Here is a 7159-nt window from a genome sequence, read left to right as displayed (position 1 = left end):
ATTCCATTCGTCTCAATGCTTAAAATAGTGAAGGAAAAAACTAATAAAAGGAAACAAAATATAAAGATAAACTAGGAATCTAAATCTAGAATCTAGATAAAATACGAAACTAATAAACTCATGGACAAGGAGATTTTGCCAATAAGGAAAAAAGAAGAATATATATCTTTATTAACACAGTAAGTTTTTTGATATAGAAATAAAATATTCGCCTGTCTTTTATTTTTACTTGTTAAATCAATGTAAATGTCAAAAATCAATAAGGGTGATTAAGAGAGAAAAATAAATAGATCACATATGATATTATTTTATATAAATAGAAAGATTAATAAAAACATAAAAATATATTTAAATATTCTTTTTATAACTATATAGTTTCTTGTATTTTTTTTTTCCAAAATTGTTTTGTTAACGTGTGTCCGGTTTGTAAACTTTTTTAGTAATTGTCATATATTGAGTTCAAATATCATATTCATATACAAAACTTATTTAAGTGAATTATGTAATCCACAGTTTACTTTTCTAAAACCATTAATGATATAATGTCTTTTGAAAATGATAATCAGTGAAAACTCAATAACACATAATACAAATAAAATTAATATTCTATATTACTCAAAACTCATAAGACATTTGATTTAAGGCCTTAATTAATGCAAATCCTTGTCAACAAGTTTGTTTTACATATACATTTACTAGAATTATGTCATATTATTTTATTTTTTATAAAGTGATTCGTACATAATAAATTTTAAATTTTTACGATACATATGTTTTAGAGAGTATAATTATATAATTTTCTAAAACTTATTGTGTATAGCACTTGGTATATACATATAACGGATCAACTTCATTTTTATACTATTCCAATTTTTAGTGAAAAATTAAATGACTTAATATGTTTGTCTTTAACTCTTTATTATAATTATATGATATTGATACTCTTAAAGACGAACACACCATAACCATAGACATAAATCATTAATACCACTTCTTTTATCGGTTACAAAATAAATGATATTCCAATTATAAAAATATATAGTAATTAAGTTTATTTGACTTTTTTAACTTAACTTTCAAAAAATAGGCATTACCTTATGTAGATTTTGTATATAATGAGTCAAAGCATACCATTAATTATATGTCAAAACTTTTTCAATATATATTTCTTGCAATCCTCCGAGTTAAACACAAACTTTTCACTCAAAAAGTCATGGCATTTCCCTCACTTGTACTTGCAATAACACTAGCCATTCTATATATTAGTTCTCCGGCAACAGCCACCGGAGTGGAATCCGGTGGTACATTTAGCATTGATCTCATCCATCGTGATTCCATCAAATCCCCTTTTTACGATGGTTCCATGACCTTTTCACAACGCCTTGCCCATGCTTTGCAACGCTCTTTCATCAATGCCAAACGTTACAAAGAAAATGCAACGACATACCAAACCCAAATAGTCCCCGATCATGGTGAATTTCTTGTGAATATTTCTTTTGGAAATCCGTCACATAAAGTCATGGCCATCGCTGATACTGGTAGCGATTTGTCATGGATACAATGCAAGCCTTGCATCAAATGTTACAAACACAAGGGTACTCTTTTTGACCCAAAAAAATCTTCTACTTATAAACCCTTAGATTGTGAATCAACAACATGTAAGGGTATAGATACTGTCGATATATCTTGCTCTCCAACCAAAACTTGTGAGTTTTATGAGAGTTATGCTGACGGATCTTTTAGCAACGGTAGTGTCTCCACAGACACCTTAGGATTAGGTGACCGATTCCTTCCAAATATTGTTTTTGGTTGTGGATTTAGCAACGATGGTGTTTTCCGATCAACATGGGGTGGGGTGATTGGTCTTGGTGGAGGAGACGTGTCTCTAGTGACACAAATACGTTCTTTTGTGACGGGTAGGTTTTCATATTGTCTTATTCCATACCCTTTGAACGATGATTTATTGAACAAGTCTAGTAAAATGACCTTTGGTGACATTGACTTTGGTCCAAATATTGTTTCGACCCCACTTGTCCCAAAATCTCCAAAAACCTTTTATTACGTAACGTTGGAAGCGATTAGTGTCGGCAATAGGCGAATGAATATACACGATGGCTTGAACTTCTCAAAACCGGTGCCAAAAGGAAACATGATCGTGGATTCAGGGACAACGTTAACAATGTTACCCCATAGACTCTACAAGAACGTTGAGATGGCTATCAAAGACTCTCTTAATTTGAGAACGATGAAAGATCCACAAAAGCAACTCAATCTGTGTTATCGTGCTACAAAAGTTATAGACATACCCAAAGTAATAATGCATTTTGAAGGAGCAGATGTCGAGTTGACAAGAGACAACATATTTGTTACGGTTAGTAAACATATTATTTGCTTAGCCATGGGGTCGACTACGGACCTTCCAGTTTTCGGGAACTTGGCACAGATGAATTTTATGGTAGGTTTTGATTTAGATAAGAAAAAGGTGTCGTTTAAACCTACCGATTGCGAAAAGTTGTAAAACAGGGTGTTAGTCACCATATTCGTCCTTATTATTGTTTTTCTTGTGAAGAATTGAAATGAAATGCTGGATTTTGATACATAAAATTATTGTTCTTTGACATGGTATGAACGATTTAAAAAGACCACTTACTTAATACTACTTATTATAAGAATTGCAACACTGTTTAATAAAGTATACTGTTTAATAAAAATAACAAACAGTGTTTTTCCAATATTTTCTAATTCTCCATTGTGAATTAATTTTATTACTCACTAAAAAATAAAGTATAGTATATAAATTTTTCACAAAAAAACAATTATTTAAATTGGTTTTTTGGAAGTCAACAAACACTAATTGGAATTTTAATAGAAATCAGGAATTTAATAAATAACTAGATTATGACCCGCGTTAAACGCGATCAATAATTAAATACATATCATATTAATAGTTGGTTTTGTCTTAGGTTGAATTTTAATAAAAAAATGTTAGGTAGATTCATTTTTAGAGTTTTTGAAACAAACTTATTAGATACTCATATTTAATATTTATATTAGAGCAATTTGGTTTTTTAATACAGTAATTTTTAACATAAATGATCTATGTGATCTTTTTTTTATCACAACATAATGCGACTTCTTGATTAAAACATATTGTGTAGTAGCTTTATGAATTGACTGTGTTCGGTGTACCATCCTCATGGAGGCTCATATGACTCTTTTTATATTAGCCATGTAAAACCAAAAGCAACAATAAGTTGTTACATGTACCAGCAACATTAAATTCTACAAAAAAATTCGATAAACATTACAAATAAAGTGAGTTGTCATAACCATAAACATCAAATTCAGACATTGTAACTTAGGCGATTTCAAAGTATTTTTTCCTTATAAAAATTAAAATATGATTTTTCAGGCTACACCCAATCACATGTACATATCTTCCAATCAAATAAATTATTACAAAAAAAAGTTATTAACAAAAATATAATATTAGTTTCATAATTTGCTAAAGGTTAACACTAATAAATAATAATGAACTGTCATAAATCTTGCATTTTGGTCACTACATCCAACTAACAAATGAAATTCGGTTTAGAATATTGATTCAAGAAGTGCATCCATGACTTCTTGTAGCTGAATTTTGGAAAATGTTAAGACCTAGTGAGATATGAGGGATTGGTCTGTGAGGCTACGGTTGGTTTCTATAGGGCAATACAAATTCAAAATCGTTAGCACATATCTTTCCTACCTGCTTTAATTATCAAATTTAGATCAAACTTGTCAAAATCAAATTATATATATATATATATATATATATATATATATATATATATATATATATATATATATATATATATTTAAAAAAAAAAAAAAAAAAAAACTCAGGTATGTAACCTAACAATCAAACAACATATTTTTCGTTGAAATAAATATCATAAATCTACAATTTACACTTTATATATTATTCTTAAATTATATATTACCTTTTCAGCTTTAATGGTCACTCACACCTCTTTCTGCCTTATTGTTGTGACACGCATCTATATCGAAAATAAAAGAAAGAATTATAGAGAAGAATGTTAACATAGTGATACTTCATTGAAAACGTAGCAAAATTCTTCATAAGGTCGCTAGGATTCTTCTATAGACCGCTAGAAGGTCTATATAGTGACAACTAGTGTGACATCCATGAGAACTCACCACTTAAAATAACAGTTTTGATTAATGTAAGTGAAAAAATCATTTAGAATGCTTACCAGTTTTGATTGTTTCCACTTGGATGTGAACATTAACATTCTTGCAGAGAAATGGAACTTCAAATGAATCCTACATAGCCAAATCAACAAATATGACAACACAAAAAGAAGCCTAACTTTGCATATAACCAAATTTCCAACAAATTTCAAAATTTTAAGGTTTTGCTGAACAAAATTTTCAATTTATCAGAATTTTATTTTATTACAACCTTATATGAGTACTCAAGAATCTAAATCAAGTGAAAGGAGTAATTATTCATTTAAATCCAGTAAAAAAATTACAATATTGTGAAATTGCATATAATTCACATGTTTGCTTATTGTCTTGGAGATACCCGACCACTTGGATATGTACTATTATTTGATTAATTAGTGCATAAATTACATTATAGAATATGAAATTTAACGATTGTTCAAATTCATTTACACTTGATTTAACAATAGAAAATGGACAAATTTATAATCATAAAAGTATGCTTAATTCAACAAATTTGTTATCAAAATCAATAGAAAACTGAGTTTCTTGAAGAAACAAGTCAAATACACAAAAACGAATAAAAAAACAAAAAACATTTGAAGATCATGTCAGAAAGGTATGACCAATAAGATCTTTTTGGCACTTTTCAAAATAAACATGGTTAATCTTTTTTCATCTTCAGGATGATAAGTACAAGTGAGTAGAGAAAACAAATTTATAATCATAAAAATATGATTAATTCAAAAAATTTGTTATCAAAGTTAATGAAAAGTATTTTTGTCGAAATAATTAATTATTAAGTATCTAGGATATTACCACTAAGGGATTTTGAGTTTTGCATCATCCTCAAGCTTCAATAAAAGCATTAACTAATGCTCATCACTTTCAAGTAAAAATCTTTGCAATTTAAACTTAATTATACTAAATCTAATCAATAATGTTATAGAAAAAGGTAAGTTTAAGAATAATTACACTTGGCTTGCGGTGACTTAGTAAGACATGTGGAAGATATGGTGGATAACTTATTGACCCATGTTCAGATCCTAACACTACTCAGCCTCTATGGCTATGGAGGTTCGCCTGCAGTGACTCCGTGTCATGAGGCATAGCCTCTTATTCGTAGCGGGGGATTAGTCGGTGCGTGAAAGCTGGCTCGGAAACCCTCGTTAGGGAAGTTCCCTTTCCAAAAAAAAATGTAAAAGTCTTAGTCTTTGCCTCTCTCTAGCATCAATGTAATGAGTTTTATTATTTAAATCTGTAAAATTGTGGATATCATTAATATCTAAAAAATAATAATATTTCAATGGTAAATGTTTACTAATAAAATTTTCAATAAATTCATAAGGAATTGTAAATGATTGTTTTAGAACGGTTAAAACATTTATAAAAGTTTATAATTTCATAAAAAGTTGTAGTTTGCTAATATTTATATTGAAGTTGTAATGAATAACATTGTAACAATACTGACAAATTCACATTCAAACGAAATAATAGATTAAAAATGATTAAAATTCTAAATTCATATGAGTTTAAACCCAAAAGGCAAATAGATGAATAATTCAACATTTCATAAAACCCAAAATGTATTTAAATGATCAAAATTCTAACCCAAAAAACGAATAGTATGAAACAAAGTAATCAAAAGACAAACCAAAAACCAAATAGTATGTAAACATAATATAAAATCAACCGTACTCAAATCACCCAACTACTCATATAAAATCATGAAAATCATATATTATTTGTCTTTCTTTGGAATTAATAGTTTTGGCTTGCCTTCTCCAGAAGTACGATCTGTCATTGATGTTAATGATCGTTTAGTTGAGGACATTGTTTCCATATTATCAACATCGTAAACATCTTCCAAGTTGTGTTTTAATTCTTCATGTCTAGACACTTTTTTAAAGGATGTCCACTTAGTTAGTGGACTTGTTACAATACTTTTATCAAGATTCGAAGTCAGTGTGACGTTATCACTAGTAAATGAAACTGCATCATAAATATAGAAAATAAATTCATATGTCAATCTAAAAGTTAATAATATTTTAAAGTATTTAAAATATTATATTTAGTTATATTATATTTAAATTAAACCTTTAAATTTAATGTGTCTTGACATCCGAATTTCGCCGATAAAACGTTAAACGAATCGGATTACGACGCCTATATTTGTAGTACATAGACATATGTTAGTTGATCAACTAAAATATAAAAAACGAATCTAATAAGTGTAGTGTTTGTAGTATGTTTCGTAAAATAATGTTACATGTTCGATGTTAATTTTTTTTCCAATTCAACAGTGATTTTATTATCAACATTAAAGTTTGAGATTGCATAATCATCAACATTGTTCTTCAAATTATAATGAGAAATTTGAATTTTGAATGGCAACTTTTTATCCAAAAGTAGTTTCAAAGCAGACGGATAAATCTTCATATTACCCTCCTAAAAATGGAAAAATTAACGGTTATAAAAATAGACAAACAAAAAGTAAAAATTAGTTTTATGTAAATGAAGTTAATACCGATAACCTCATTAAACTTTTGAAGCAACTCTTGTGTGTTTTTTTTCCAGAATTTTCTTTGCATCACGATCAAATAACGTAAGTGACACGACATCGGTAAAGTCTTGTACTATAATGGTGATTTTGAAACTAAAACCATTGATATAAACAAATTCAATTATATAAAATCTGAAAATTTAATCGAAGATTATAATAATATATATATAAAAGCGTTACTGGAAAACTTGGAACAACAGATATGTCTTTGTTCATGCAAGTTGAGGTGTAACAATAAAAAACTTCTTTATCCTGCTTTTGATCCGTCCCACTAGTTTTGTCATCATGCATTAAAACGACTTTTATGACTTTCTCTTGACAAACATAGGTCAACACATTAAAAAATCGATATAAAGGATGTAATTT

At 28.4% G+C, this 7159-nt stretch overlaps 1 pseudogene; it reads left to right on the top strand.

Annotated features, from left to right (window-relative positions):
* The first annotated feature begins 1208 nt into the window (after nucleotides 1-1208).
* LOC145107410 (aspartic proteinase CDR1 pseudogene) lies at nucleotides 1209-2540 on the top strand (annotated as a pseudogene).
* The last annotated feature ends 4619 nt before the right edge of the window (nucleotides 2541-7159 follow it).

The sequence above is a fragment of the Lactuca virosa genome, chromosome 1 (assembly GCF_052849685.1).
Source record: "Lactuca virosa cultivar CGN04683 chromosome 1, Lactuca_virosa_CGN04683_v6, whole genome shotgun sequence".
NCBI lineage: Eukaryota > Viridiplantae > Streptophyta > Magnoliopsida > Asterales > Asteraceae > Lactuca > Lactuca virosa.
The sequence above is the reverse complement of the archived record's forward strand: the minus strand, read 5'-3'. Positions and strand labels throughout refer to the sequence as shown.